Consider the following 12,806-nt stretch of genomic DNA (forward strand, 5'->3'; position numbering starts at 1 on the left):
CCTGAAAGCCACCTCTGGTGGATTTGTTGCTGTTGTTGTCATCTGAGGAAGCTATGTTTGCCGTGGCATTGGTTAAAGTGAGTTCTTGACGATATTTGTCAAGTTGCGCTTCTTGAACATACAGAAGAGCTTCGATTTCATAGAGTGTAGGTGGTTCAATTTTGCCATAAACCATCATGATAAACGGATTGTAATCTTCCGGAAGACCTTGTAGGATAGCGTCAATTTGGTGACGTTCTGAGATAGGCTCTCCTACAGCTAAGAGTGCATCGGCAATGGCGCGGATGCGAAGAACGAACTCAGATATCGAACGATTTGCTTTCTTTGTGATCAAGAGTTCAGCACGCAATTGGTGAACCCTGGCTTTCATCACTGCAGTGAAATATTTGTGGATTTGGTCCCAAATCTGATAGGAATGCTTGCAGGATAGAACCCTAGGCAAAACGGTTTCGGAAATTGTAGACAAGAACCAAGTAAACAATGCTTGATCTTGAACGATCCATGATTCATATTCTTCTGACCTGATATTTGCAAGGTGATCGACATCGGTTTTGAACATCGGAGGGATTTGTGGATTCACGACGAATCTGTGAAGTTTGTGTGCGATGATTATGCCCTCAACTTGTTGATTCCATAGGAGAAAGTTCTTTTCTTGAAGCTTGATTGATAGCTTCAGTCCAAACACTGTGTGGTTGGACATGTTGGAGAGTTGAAGTTGCAGATCTTTGTTTTCTGGTGCAACCGTCATTGTTGAAGCTTCTTTGAAGACTGTAACGGAACCAGATGCGAAAACGATGAAGGTAGAAGAAGGACGATATTACACTGCAAGATTTGAGTTCAGAGAGTTCTTGTTTGTATATCGATGGTGAGCGGAAGGTGATTTGGAACGAACTGCGACTGATACCATAATGGAGTTATTCAGTGCTCTGCACTTTGATATTCATTGAATTATCCATAACTGGATTTCTGGTAAAGTGGTTACAAGTGTTGCTTATACATTGTGCAGATATATATATATATCTTAGCTCTAGAGTTATGTTATTACAATACAATGCATAAAGCCCATTATACAAAGGACAGACCCAATGTATGTATAAGCCCAGTAATTAGTATATGATCTAATATGTATTAGAATATGGTAATTAAGTATTTTAGGAAATTAAATTTCTATATAATTTAAATTAACATTTCAATTATTTTTTTTAATGAGCCAATAATTTATTCGTTTTCAAAACATTGGATACAAATTGGTAAATTTTTATAATTTATATAGACTAATTTTAAAAAAGAAATCAAAACTTATAAATATATGTGATCTTTTGAAAATCAATGAAAACCGTTGTCGCACGCTCGCGAAAAATGAACAGAGTCGCCACCAATATATTTATCCCATAAGGGAAAGGAATACCAGAAAACCTAACAAAGGAAGGAACAGGGTCTTGCGACCAGAGAATCTAGGTACGGGAGTCGGTTACGCGAGGGGAAGGTACTAGCACCCCTCACGCCCATCGTACTCGATGGTATCCACCTATGTTTGTTTCTATCTAAAGGGTGTGTACTATGTTTATGTCTATATGCGAATGAATGCAAAAAGAAATACGGGGAAAAGAAGGAAATATTTACAATTGTGCTCGTTCAAGCCCCGCGACTTGATGCCTACGTATCCTTTTCAGGAATCAGAGCGCCGTAGTTCGGCTCAAGATTTTCTGTTTGTTTTTGTGTTTTTTAGTTGGGCGGAGTTAACGCTCGCGCTCTTGCATAAGGGGACAGCCTAGGATGCAATGGAGCGGAGATAACGATGCCCTTAAGAGAAAGAGATGAGAGAGACTTTGAGCGTTTCGAGGAAATCCCTTAAGCAAGGGAAACTCGAGTTACTCTTTGGTTGGTGTTTTTTAGAAGTTGAGAACTTACGCCTGAATGGGACCCTTAAGCAAGGGAGATCCAAGCACTCGAACATTCCCTTAAGCAAGGGATGTTCAAGCTTCCATTCCCTTTTTAAGAATTTTCACTTTGATTATTAGTGTTTTAAGTATTTTCTTTGTATTTTTTAAAGGGATTTTAATCAAGCATTTATTAGATGTTTTAGGTTGAAAAGGAAAAGAAACTAGCCTAAGTAAACTAGCCTAATATGAATGGGAATTTCTACCTAATATTATCATGGTTTCTACCTAAGGTTGGGATTTAAAAGAAGCATGAAAAATAAAGCGCTAAGTGGAGTATATGAAAATAGTACAAGAGCATGAGATAGAACAAGTCAAAATATAGCACAAAAGTGAATTAAAAGTACTATTATTTTTATGTTGATTTTTATGAAAGAAAATGAATCAAGTAGAAGACTAAAAAACAAATAGCCTAAAACTAATATATTTGTGATTATTATTTTTATATGTCAAAAAATTGGATTAAAGTCTAAAAAAAAATGATAGTAGAAAAATTAGTATTTTTATCATCTAAAAGAAATAATCAAAAAAACTAATTAACATCTAAATTGTTAATGAAAAATAAAAGGAAACAGGGGGGTGAATACTGAAATTGATGGTGTGAAGAGCAATTGGCGCTGGGCCCAAAGGGACTGGCCCAGTAGAGTTGTTTTTTTTTTCAGATTTGCTTGCAAAAAAAACCGGTGTGATGGGCCTTCAGGGGGCGTATCAGAAATTCGTGGCCCAAAGATTATTTGTGGTTGTTTACTGTTCAGCCAAAATGGAAGGGAGTGTGATTGGGCTTAGGGGGCGTAGATGCATAATTCACGACCCAAGATTCATTCAGATTTTGACCCAATTAGCTAAAAAAAACTGATTAACAAAGCGCAGCGTTTTGAACTAGGATATCACTTTGTGACCCTTCAGCTTCCTTTCAACCTAACCTTCTCTCCCTCGTACGATTTCCGGCGACGAAGCGCCACCGTAAACCACCATCCCTAACTTTTTCAAACATCAAAACTTAAACTCGAATCCTACTTTATCTCTAATCTAAACGCGAGTATGAACCTGGATTTCAACTAATCTCCCTCACTCAACGGGATCGAAGAAGGAAATCGGAAACCCTAAGAATTGGGGCTTCATCATTCAAACGCAATTACATGGAATTGAAGCATACAGAGTACTGATAGAATTATAGACGGACATACGGGAGTTAAGGAATGCTTAAACGGAACCTGTCACGTCGACCTGAGCTTCCGGTGCGGTGGCGGAGATTCCCGACCATCGCGAACTCAGGTAAATAAGTCTTATCCTCTCTCTTTCGTTTATTGCGCTGTGTATTCCTCTTCTGCTATATCTTCCTTCTTCTTTTGCTTTTTCTCGATTCTTTATGAGCTTCTGATTGAGAATTCGTGAGAGAGCGAGTTGTTGTCGCTGATGAGTTGTTGAGTGCAGAGATAGTTGTTTGCTACGTGAGAGCATGTGAGTTGAGGGAGTGGCTGAAGCTCAACCGATTGGAGTTTCAACGAGAAACACCAACGGCTTCCGAAGTGTGAGCGTATGGTAGAAGGAGGTTGGGATTTGGAGGGGATGGAAGGAGATAGAAGATGAAGGTTGGAGAGTTGCAGAGAAGATTGAGAGAGAGGTTGAAGATGGAGGGGTGAAGAAGTTGAAAAGGAAGATGATGGAGATGAGAATTGGATGGAGAATGAAGGTGAAAAATGGCGTGAACCTCAGCTTTTAGGGTGATGATCCTGTTATATAGAGATTGAGGTTCTGAGATTCAGTTAGGGAGTGAGGGATTGTTAGCCATTGGATCAGAGAGAATCGGTTAGGAGATTGAGGGTGAGGATTTAGTCGGTTAGAGCTGTTTAGAGAGTTTGTTATTTCTGTTTTTGATTCGGTTACAATCTGTTAAAAGGTGGTTATGAAACTGTTATAGAGAGTTGGGAAGTGAAACTGTTAGGTTAGTTATGAAGTGGTTAGTTTGTAACTGAATTGGTTTTTTGACAGTTGAGGGTTAATTATCACAGGTATGGATTCTGTTATAGTGAAGTTAGTTTTGGTTTTCTGTTAGAGTTAGTTGGAGTGGTTTGACAGTTAGGTTAGGACTGTTAATTTAGAGAAAAGGTTAATGTATTGTGTATGTCTTGGTACGATCTTTTCGCAACAGGTTCCCTCTTAATGAAATATGGCGGCAGCAAGTGTATGTGATTTGAACTGATGAGCTGAATGATGTAGTATCTATTTTGAGTAGTTTCCTTCTCATTTTCTGAACTGGTACAGGGCTTTAGGATGGTGTAAACTGAATGTGGTTACAAGTTGCTAGTGTAGGCTGTTATGAATATGAACTTTGGTTTTTTTCTCTTCTTTTTCTGAGTGTCCCTTTAACTGATATAATGCCTGTTTTTATATTCTGATGCAGGGCCTTTATCTTGAATGAATTTTGAGCATTAAAAGCTACAAGGCTTGAAGCTTGAAGTCTGAAGATGTGTGATGCATAAGAGGATGACTCATGGTATGGACCCGTTTCAAACTGATATTGCAATCTCTGATTTTCTGTCATGTTTCGATGAAGAGTGGAACGGCTTTGTGGTCGTAGGTTCTGGCTGGAGAGCAAAAGGAGAGCTCGCAAACGAATGGAACCTAATGTTCGGAGGATGGTGAACTTACAGATTGGGGCAAAAAGTCTTGAAGAATAGGTTTTAGTGTTTGTGTAGTATTGTATGGCTCGGTTTAGCCTTAGTGATGACATGTACGCAGGGCTGCCATTGGCTTGTGAATGTATGTGTTTTGCTGTACTGTGATGTGTTTGTGACTGTGTGAACATTTGGTCTCTTGTAAAGAATCATGGTTTAGAATGAAAGTGGTGATGTCTAGAGATTAGGAACAGAAAGCCAAAATATTTTTGTGTAATAATTTTTGTAGTTTGATTTTTGTGATGGATATGGTTTTGATATAATTGAATGGAATTTTCAGTAATGTATTTTTCGTGTACGATTTTGTGTGATGAGGTTGTAATGATAATAACTTTGAATTGGAGTTTGGTATTGAATTTGAAACAACACATGATGTCATGCCTTGGCTTTGGGTTCAACAATGCAGTTTGCTCCTTTTTGCAATAATTTGAATTTCAAAGTCTTCTTTTCCTTTTCCTCTTTTGAATTTGAATATTGAATCTCATAACATCCATGAGATGACAACTCAAGGTAGTTTACTATGTTCTTTGTCCAAAAAGTCGACCACACATGACCGACTTTGACTAAGAATTGGCAATTTCGCATATAATCTCCACATGTCTCTCTTCATCAATGTATCAGTGACCACACTTGTGCTTGAGATAGAAATCTTTAAGGCTTAAGTCAAGGGACTCAATTGTATGACTATATTTCCTTTCCAAACAAGCACATTAAGAAACTCAATCCATTTATTCTTCGACCCTTTAAAATCAAACCAAACACTTGTAATAGAAGCAATCTCCCCGAGAGATTCAAAGTCTTGAAATATTGTATGACCATTGTAACAAAAGACTTGATGAAGTGTGCACGAGCCCGAAACCCTAATTAAAGAGTCTCGATTCAAATAACTAGGGAAATAAACCCTAGTCCATGACAAATGATCCCATGCTTTGTGTATGTTTATTTAATGCATGAATGCGAGGTCATGTTAATGCCCTAATGGAGGTATGCAGATGAACGCGATGCTTAAGTCAGTTAAAAATTAAGGGTAGGACAAATTTGGGGTATGACAACCGTGAAATTTGAAAAATAAATAAATATGTAGGGATCAATTTGTAAATTTTAAATGTATAAATTTTTCCAATATGTAAAATTAATTCTAAAGAACTTCCAAACCCTTAGTTATTGAGAATAACTTTTGAATAGCGGGGAAGTTTTCGCATTGATCCCATGGTTTTTGCTGCTTCCACCCGCCTTCGTAAGTCAAGCCACCAGATGGAGGTGTATCTAAGTCTTCGAGACTGTCATTCCAAGATATTCTCACAGAAGTCCAATGAGCCACTTCTGTGAAGGAGAGAGTGGACCTAATTGAAAAGGACTTATGAAATTCTCTCTTGAAGGAATAAACCGATTGTTGCTAAGGTTACGATGGATGAGAAGCTTTTTCAAGAACTTAGAAATCCTTAAAAGAAGGCGTTAATCATAAAAATCCTTGGGAAGAATGTGGGTTATCGTTTTGTGAAAGATATGTTGATGAAGATGTGAAAACTTACCAAATGCTTTGAGATCATGGATGTTGAGAATGGTTTCTTTATGGTCAAGTGTGAACTACTTGTAGATAGAGAGATAATTGGGTTAAGGGAGATACTAACACCTTGAATATACATATGGAAAGGTTTGCTAGAATTTTTGTGGAGATTGATTTGACATTTCTGATTATCGAAAAAGGTCAATGTAAATGGCCATTAGTACATCATGTAGTATGAAGATCTTCATGTTATTTGCTCTCATTGTTGTTGTTATGGACATCACACATGTGATTGCAAGAATATACGAAATAATCTACTATTGTTGGCCATTTCTACAGTGGCGCAACCAATGGTCCCCCATAAAACAACATTATCCATGAGCAAAGTCTAAAAGAGCTGCATCAGGAAGTGATCGATGATAGCGTCAAAATTGTAACAAAAGAATCTAGAAAAACAAATGTAGTTCATAGTGATTGGCAGGAGGTGCATAGGAAAAAAGTAAAAAGAGTCAGTTATGGTCAAGGGAAATCTTTATCCAACAATGTGCCTAAAAGAATAAGCGCTGACAACAAAACTGTTGGACCCGATCAACTTGACACGGTTTCCAAGAAGCATATATTTGATAAAAGAGGACCAATCCTAGACGCGCGTCAGCCGACACGAAGAGGGGACCCATGCTCCAAGTCTAGATCTGCCATTATGAAGCCACATCTTTCTATTAGTGGGCCTTTGCACAAAACTGGTCCAACTGTTAATTCCTTCCCAACACATAAGGGTGTGCCTAGCACTACTTAATACACCTCTATTATTCCCATAGAAAATTTGGATTCAAAGAAAATCACACGATAAAATATTCCACATTTTAAATTGACAACAAGCCAGGAAGATGGAAATAACCAATGCATTATGGATGAGGGTGCTACTTAAGAAGAGAAAGTTGTTCGTGAAATTCCCATTGAATGGTAGTCGGCTACGTAAATTGTCATGTGTCTGATACTTGCTTTGTCACCTTTATCAACCAGACTAGTTATGTTAGGTTTCAAAGAACTCATCATTCTCTCTTGGAATATATGGGGAGCTTCTAATAATAAAGCTAAAAGATACATGATGGATGTGATTAGAAAACACTCTCAACGTTTTAATCATTATGGAAACACACGTTTTCATAAGACCAAATAATTATGGGATATAGATAGATATGTGATTGTTCACTACGTGGATGCACATGGCCAATCTGGGAGGCATTTGGGTGTTAAATTAGAATGGTAGTAACATTGTAACTATCATGCATGATGTCTTTATAGATACAATTACTATAAAGTTATCATAAGAAACTTCCTTTTTATATGTAACTCTAATTTATGCTAGTCTCGTCTACACTTCTCATCTTGACTTGTGGCTCCACCTTATTGACTGGAGGGACACTTTTGATGGTCCTTGGATGCTAATTGGAGACTTTAATAACATCATTAATTCGAGTGAACAAGAAACAGTTAATTTTAATAATTCTAGGGCATCTACTTTATTGAATGCCATTGATAAATGTAATCCAGTTTAAGTAGACGTGATTGGTTGGAAATTCACATGGGATAGGCCTTGTACTGGTAATCAAATGGTCTATCACAAGCTAGATAAGCCCTTGTTAACATTGCATGGTGCGTGACTTTCCATGATTCATATGTTGAGGTGTGGTGTAAATTTCATTTTGATCTTAACCATATTCTCCTTAGGTGTGACTTTCCCCCTCCAAGACCAAGAGTCGTCTCCTTTTAGGTTTGAGCCAACTCGGATAACTCACTCAGAATACTCCAATATAGTCTAGACTACTTAGGGGAAATCCCCATATAGCATTGTAACTCGTCTTCAAAATGTGTAGCATGATTCTATCCTTTTTAATAAGGAAACTTTTGGCAATATCATCAAACAAAAGCATAATACTGAAAAGAGACTCAAGGGTATCCAACGCTCTTTGGAGAGAATATATTCGGCAAAAATAGTATATCTCCAATAGGATATTCAACAGGAGTATGATGAGATCCTTGTGCGAGAGGAGATTCATTGGTATCAAAAGCCTATAGATGATTGGATTAAATTGGGAGGTCATAACACCAAATTTTTTCATACCAAGATTGTAATCAAGAGGAAGAGAAATAAATTCCATGGCCTTCATATTCCTAATGGTGTTTGGTGAAATGGATTCCAGGGTATTTTCTTTAAATAGTTTTGGAATATAGTTGGAGATTACGTTCTCCAACTTATATCAGATGCTTTTGTGACAGGTAGCTTTCACTCCTAAATTTTTGAAACTCTTATCGCATCATTCCTAAGATAGGATGCCCCTAAAATTGTAAGGAATTCAGACCCATTAGCTTGTGAAATACTATTTACAAGTTTATTACAAAGATTATAGTTAAAATATTGCATCATTATCTAATTCAGATACTTGGACCCTTCCAAAGTAGTTTTTTACTTGGTAAAACGAAAACTAACAATGTATCTATCCTCCAAGAAAAATTCATTCCATGCATAAACCTAACAAGAAAAAGATGACATGGTGTACAAAATAGATCTTGAAAAGGCCTATGATCATGTTAATTAAGATTTCTTGGAATTTTGTTTGAAGGAAAACAAGTTTCCTCCCATTTGTATTAAGTTTATTATGCATTGTGTAACTAGCCCCTCTATTTCTATTCTTTGGAATGGGAGACGGCTGCCAAATTTTGTTCCAACTAATAGGATTACGAAAAGGTGACCTCTTTTCACACCATCTCTTTGTTATCTGCATGGAATTATTGTTGCATACAATCATCAAGGCAATCGGCAAAGGTCATTGGAAACCTATTAGGTTATCTCAAAATGGACCCCCTTTATCGCATTTATTTTTTGCAGACAATATTCTTCTTTTCATGAAGGTTTCTAACTCCCAAGCAGAGATCATTTATGATATCTTGAATTGTTTTGCCATGTTTTTTGGCCTTAAAGAGAATTTTGCTAAATCAAATATGTTCTTATCAACTACCACTAAGAGGAGTGAAATGTGTTTAATCATCTCCAGCACAGGTATCAAGCAAACTCTTACTCTAGAGAAATAGTTGGGTTTCTCTATGTTGCATGGTTGTCTTCAACGCAAGGACTTTGAGTTCCTAGAGTTGAAAACCAGTTAGAGATTAGCATCTTGACAATATAATTTGTTAAACAAGTTTGGTTGTTTGAATCTGGTTAGGCCTTTCCTGAACTCCGTCCCAAATTATTATATGCAAGTGGCTTGGCTACCTTAGCCAACTTGCAATTTTATTGATAGGATGGCTAGAATTTTTTCTAGAAAGGTAATTCAAACTCCGGTGTGCATCTCGTTGGCTGGAATAAAAACACTAAGCCCAAAAATATGAGTGGTCTTGGGATCTGGAAAGCAAAAGAGTCCAATAATTATATGTTGGGCAAGCTGATTTGGGGTTTCCATCAAGAATGTGATTCCATATGGGTCCAAGTTTTGAAGCATAAGTACATTAGTGAAGAAACGTTCCTTAATATGAAAAAGAAACCTGGATGAGTTATTTGGAATGCAATTATGAAAGCGCTCTCTGCTCTAAAAAATGGCTTTGAATTTAGATTGGGGGATGATAACTCTTTTTTTAAGTTTTCCAATCGGTATGGGGTAGGAAAATTAATAGAGCAGGTTTCTTATGTGGATATCCAGGATTTAGAAATGAGAGTGAATGATGTTTACTTGGATGAGAATTGAAACTTCAATTTATTATATACTAATATTCCTTCGGGTGTTTATGACTGCCTTAAAGCGCTCTCTATTTTGTTTGAATTATACGGTGCTTGATCGATTAACCTAGAAAGGCAATTTAGATGACATCTATATTGATCGGGATAGTTATAACTGGCTCAACAGACTTGAATTTTTTCATAATATGACATATAATAACTCTTGGAAATGGGTATGGCATATTCCTACTCTTGAAAAAATGAAATTCTTCTTTTGGATGACTTTACATAAGTCATTTCCTACAAGATCGGTGGTGCATCATCGTCGTATACTCCAAACGGATCTATGTCCTAGATATAATCAGGATGTTGAGACGCCTCTACAGTGCCTGAGAGGCTGTGAATTTGCTACTTGCTTTTGGAAATATATTAGCCTTTTAGACCCATTATTATTTCAAGGGGATAATTTATATGAATAGATTATGCATGGCATTAATGGTGGCTCTATCTTTTTGGTTGCTTGCTGATGGTTATGGCGTGCTAGGAACAAATCGTGTCTTGCTAATGAAGTGGTATTTTCCTATACTTTGAAACTCATCATAGTGAATTATGCTAATTTGTTAGCTAAATATTTTGTCAAGCATAATCTATCTCATCGAACAATAACGATCACATGAAATGCACATAGAGGTAGTAATATGATTTTGAATGTTAATGACCATAGCCTCGGTAATCGTGGCATCTCGGGTTTTGGTGGATTGATTCGAAATGCTAATGGTGTTTAGGTTCACGGTTTTGCGGGTAATATTGGTTATTCCAACATCCTTCACACTGATCTAATGCCGTTATATCATGATTTGTGTATGGCCTAGGAACTTGGCATCAAAGACCTTATGTGTTATTCTAACTTCTACTATGTTATCAAGCTTATCTCAAAGTCGGTATGTTTTACATCATTATGTCGCGATTCTTCACAACATTAAAGAAATTCTCACTAGGGAATATCGAGTTCAAATATTTCATAGTCTCGAGGAAAAAATGCTTGTGCTGACTATCTAACAAAATATAGGCGTAGTAATGATGCGGTGTACCGGTCTTTTGCAGAGCATCAGATAAGAATCACCACTCTTCTACTGGTTGACGACGCTAGTGAGTTTATTTTCATATGTATTCTTCTTTTTTTTTTCTCTTGTACCAAAAAAATTGTAACGGTTAGTTTAAAATTCACATTATATAAAATAAAAAAGACATTTGAAATTCTTACCATTTAATTGATATTTAAAATTTATCAAATTTTACATACACAAATTATTCATCAAAACAAAAAACTTCATAAAATTTCTTCATTTTAAAAATACTCTAAAATTATAATCAAAACAATATAATTTAAACAAAGGAATTTGAATTACTAAATTACGTGAATTGAAAATAAAATCTCAATAAAAAACACCATAATATAATTGTGTACAATTCTGAATTTTATTTCCTTTTTTCACACTCTAACTTCACTTATGGGGAAGGAATGGGACATTGAAAAAATCTAGAGTGGGACAACTTTTAATTCCCATCACTTTGGTAAGTTGTTGCGGTCCCCCTAATAAAATAGGGCAGATAGCTTCTTTGGTCCCTTTAATTCCCCAAAGTTAAATTGATAGATTTGAATTAAGGCAAAAATATTAATTAAGATTGTAAAGAAAAAATAAATAAAATAAAATTTCAAATTTTTTATTAAATTCAAACAATTCTGGAATAATGAAAGAAAATACTTTTTTTTTTTTTAATTTTTGGTAAAAAATGAACTAGAATTTTTGTATGGTGATCAATAGACTTGTTGGTAAATTTGCTAAGTTTGGGGGTATAAGGTAGAGGTCAGGTACTAAGTAGAAATTTCCTTTCCTTTTCAGATAGCCCAATGTGATTGTTAGGCCAAGCAAAATTTCATTCCCAAACAAGTCACAATTATTGACCAAAACAAACAACCTAAATAATAATCGGCATGAAGAATAAGAATACATACTTGTATTAATTAATCTATTTTATGAAAAAGAATCACATTTTTGTCTTTCTAAAATTATACTTTGTTTAAAATAATTAAATCAATAAAACATATTTCAAAATATTTTAAAGACTAACATTTTTAAAAAGATTTAATATTCTTTTTAAAATGAAGGTTCATTTTGATCGCTTAACTTTAAAAAGTGTTGTATTGATCCCTCAATTCATAAAAACGTGTCTTTTTTTTTTGGGGGGTCTACTAGCGATGAAAAATCTCAAAAATCAGTCGCTAAATTAATCACTAATGAATAAAAAAGACTAAAATGATACATTTTGAAGAGTTAGAATGACTAATATGAAACTTTTTAAATTAAGTGATCAAAATGAACTTTGAGGAGGTTGTATATGGGACGAAAAAGAGTATTAAATCTTTTAAAAATTTATTATTAGATACAATGTATGGGTTGAAACATCAACATTATTTTTATAGTCTAAGAATGGGAAAATGCAAAAACTATTTCTTTTTTAAAGATCTATTTGAATGCTTGATCATATAATTAAGAGACTCATATTTCTATCACTCGAGCTCACATATTAATGTTTCTTGGTCATTTGCTAGGCCTAGGAAAAAGGTCCAATAATAAGCACTGAAAAGAAAATCACACTGAATAGCTGAATCCTCATCGCTGCCAAGGACAAGCGATCACGCCCTCCACCACATCTCTCATTATTGATATCGAGTTGAACAGGCGTTCATACAAGATGCTGAATAACACGCGGGAGGTTTTAACCTCCTATACTCTATAAAGACCAGATCGCATCATTTTAGATATTAAATTCATTCTCACTCTCATACTACTTTTCACTCAGTAACTGACTTAGGCGTGGGAGTGCTAACCTTGCAGGTTCATCCCCTCTTTGTCGTACTAGACTCGCTCCACCATGCCAAAACTTCGTTTAACCACTTTACT

The 12,806-nt window shown here is 35.8% G+C and overlaps 1 long non-coding RNA gene across 1 annotated transcript; it reads left to right on the forward strand.

The window, feature by feature from the left end:
- Positions 1 to 2,846: 2,846 nt before the first annotated feature.
- On the forward strand, positions 2,847 to 4,815 carry LOC131622774 (uncharacterized). Its single transcript, XR_009289991.1, has 2 exons — positions 2,847 to 3,215; positions 4,345 to 4,815. It is a non-coding gene; the product is annotated as an uncharacterized LOC131622774 (long non-coding RNA).
- The last annotated feature ends 7,991 nt before the right edge of the window (positions 4,816 to 12,806 follow it).

Source organism: Vicia villosa, unplaced genomic scaffold, assembly GCF_029867415.1.
Source record: "Vicia villosa cultivar HV-30 ecotype Madison, WI unplaced genomic scaffold, Vvil1.0 ctg.000044F_1_1, whole genome shotgun sequence".
In the NCBI taxonomy this organism is placed as follows: Eukaryota; Viridiplantae; Streptophyta; class Magnoliopsida; order Fabales; family Fabaceae; genus Vicia; species Vicia villosa.